The following is a 3,261-nucleotide window of genomic DNA, read 5'->3' as shown; positions in this document are numbered from 1 at the left end:
TCCCTGGCTTCTGTCTGGTACCATTGCCATGTGTGGGGGGAAACTGTGAACAGGCCCAGAATGGAGTGGGATGCTTTTAGCAAAGTGACACACCATGTTGCGCTCAGAAGATGGAAGGAAAGTACCATGTGCGGAGTGGTAAGGGATCAGGGGATAATAATAATAATAATCTATATAAATAAAAATGTAATGTTTGTGGGATTAACAGAACTCAAAAATCACTGGGGGAATTGACGCCAAATTTGGACACAAGACACCTAACAACCCAATGTATGTCCTTCACTCATAAAAACACATAAAAACACAGCAGAAGGGACTTAAATGCCCAAAAAGCTAAATGACGAAAAGCTAAATGACAATACAGAAAAAAGGGAAGAAAGAGAGGGAAGGGGAGAAAAAAAGAAAGAAAGAAAGAAAGAGGAAAGAAAGAGGGAGGGAGGGAAAGAAAGAAGGAACGTGAGAAGGAAGGAAGGAAGGAGGCAGAGAATGAAGAAAGGAGAGAAAGAGGAAGGGGAAAAGGGGGAAGGAAGGAAAGTTAGAGAAGGAAAGAAGGAGATAAGGAAAGCAAAAAGGGAAAGAAGGAAGGAAAGAGGGAGCGAAGGAAGGGGGGAAGATGTAGAGAAAGAGGGAGGGAAGGAAAGAGAAGGAAGAAAAGAGAGCAGAAGAGAAAGAAAAGGGAAAGGAAGGAAAGAGAAGGAAAGGGAGTGAAGGAAGGAGGGAAAGAAGGAGAAAAAAAGGGAAGGTTGGTTGCAGGGTACAGCTAGTCTATATAAATAAAAATGTAATGTTCGTTTGTGGGATTAACAGAACTCAAAAACCAGTGGGCGAATTGACACCAAATTTGGACAGAATACACCTAACAACCCAATGTATGTCCTTCACTCAATTTTTTTAATTTTGTCATTTGGGAGTTGTAGTTGCTGGGATTTATAGTTCACCTACTATCAAAGAGCATTCTGAACACCAATTATGGCATTGAACCAAACATGGCACACAGGACTCCCATGACCAACAGAAAACACTAGAAGGGGATTGGTGGGCATTGACCTTGAGTTTGGAAGTTGTAGTTCACCTACATCCAGAGAGCACCGTGGACTCAAACAATGGTGGATCTGGGCCAAACTTGGCACAAATCTTCCATATGCCCGAATATGAACACAGATGGAGTTTGGGGGAAATAGACCATGACATTTGGGATTTGTAGTTACTGGGATTTATAGTTCACCTACAATCAAAGAGCATTCTGGACCCCACCAACAACAGAATTGGGCCAAACCTCCCACACAGAACCCCCATGACCAACAGAAACCATCCAGTCCAACTCCCTTCACCAGGGCAAGAAAATGTAATCAGAGCCCTCCTGACAGAGCCATCTAGCCATAGATTTGGGGAAAATAGACCTTGACATTATAGAGTTGTAGTTGCTGGGATTTATAGTTCACATACAATCAAAGAGCATCTTGCACTCCACCAACGATGGAATTCAACCAACCAGAACTCCACACAGAACTCCCATGACCAGCAGAAAATACTGGAAGGGCTTGGTGGGCAATGATCTTTAATAAACCTTATTGGGAAAATATACAAAGTATTACTGAAAATGGAAACAGAACTGATAAAGGATTGTATGCTAAAAAAGCTACAGACCAATCTCCCTGTTGTGCCACCTCTACAAAGTTCTGGAGAGACTTATTCTGCATAGAATTATGGAAAAAATAGACCCATATCTGATCCCACAGCAAGCTGGCTTCAGGAAACGCAAAAGCTGCACATTGCAAGTGCTGAACCTGACTCAGCACATAGAAGATGGCTTTGAAAGGCAGCAGATCACAGGAGCTGTCTTCATAGACCTGTCAGCAGCCTATGATACTGTGAACCACCGCCTCCTCCTGAGAAAAATGTATAATATCACAAAGGACTACCACCTCACCCGCCTCATAGGAAACCTGCTACAAAACAGGAGCTTTTTGTTGAGTTCCAGGGCCAGAGAAGCAGATGGCGGAAAAAGAAGAATGGCCTGCCTCAGGGGAGCTCCATCCATGTTCAACATCTACACAAATGACCAGCCACTGCCAGAAGGGACAGAGAGTTTCATCTATGCTGATGACCGTGCCATTACTGCTCAAGCAGGGAGCTTTGAGACTGTAGAACAGAAGCTCTCCGAAGCTCTAGGTGCTCTTACTGCCTACTACAGGGAAAACCAGCTTATCCCTAACCCATCTAAAACACAGACATGTGCCTTTCATCTCAAGAACAGAGAAGCATCCCGAGCTCTGAAGATCACCTGGGAAGGAATCCCACTGGAGCATTGCAGCGCACCCAAATACCTGGGAGTCACTCTGGACCGTGCTCTGACCTACAAGAAGCACTGCCTGAACATCAAGCAAAAAGTGGGTGCTAGAAACAATATCATACGAAAGCTGACTGGCACAACCTGGGGATCACAACCAGACACAGTGAAGACATCTACCCTTGCGCTATGCTACTCTGCTGCTGACTATGCATGCCCAGCGTGGAACACATCTCACCACACTAAAACAGTGGATGTGGCTCTTAATGAGACATGCCGCATTATCACGGGGTGTCTGCGCCCTACACCATTGGAGAAATTACACTGCTTAGCCGGTATTGCACCACCTGACATCCTCCGGGAAGTAGCAGCCAATAGTGAAAGGACCAAGGCAGAGACATCTCCAGCTCATCCCTTGTTTGGATATCAGCCAGCATGCCAACGACTTAAATCTAGACATAGTTTTCTAAGATCTACAGAGACACTCTGCAAGCGAGAGTCCAAAAGTGGCAGGCTCAAACCCAGAACCTCAATCAATGGCTGATAGCAAATGAGAGACTCCCCCCTGGGCACACAGAAGACTGGGCGACTTGGAAGGCACTGAACAGACTGCCCTCTGGCACCATGAGATGCAGAGCCAACCTTAAGAAATGGGGCCACAAAGTGGAATCCTTGACATGCGAGTGTGGAGAAGAGCAAACCACTGACCACCTGCTGCAATGCAACCTGAGCCCTGCCACATGCACAATGGAGGACCTTCTTGCAGCAACACCAGAGGCACTCCAAGTGGCCAGATACTGGTCAAAGGACATTTAACCAGCTACCAACCAGCTACTCACAAGTTGCGTATTTTTTCTGTTTGTTTGCTTTGTTCTGTTAGAAATGTAATATAATGGACTGGCTGCTCTGACACGACAAATACAAAAAAATGCTAAAATGTCAGGCACAACATAGAACGCACGGGATTTATA

The sequence above is a fragment of the Anolis sagrei genome, chromosome 2, assembly GCF_037176765.1.
Source record: "Anolis sagrei isolate rAnoSag1 chromosome 2, rAnoSag1.mat, whole genome shotgun sequence".
Lineage (NCBI taxonomy): Eukaryota > Metazoa > Chordata > Lepidosauria > Squamata > Dactyloidae > Anolis > Anolis sagrei.
The sequence above is the reverse complement of the archived record's forward strand: the minus strand, read 5'-3'. Positions refer to the sequence as shown.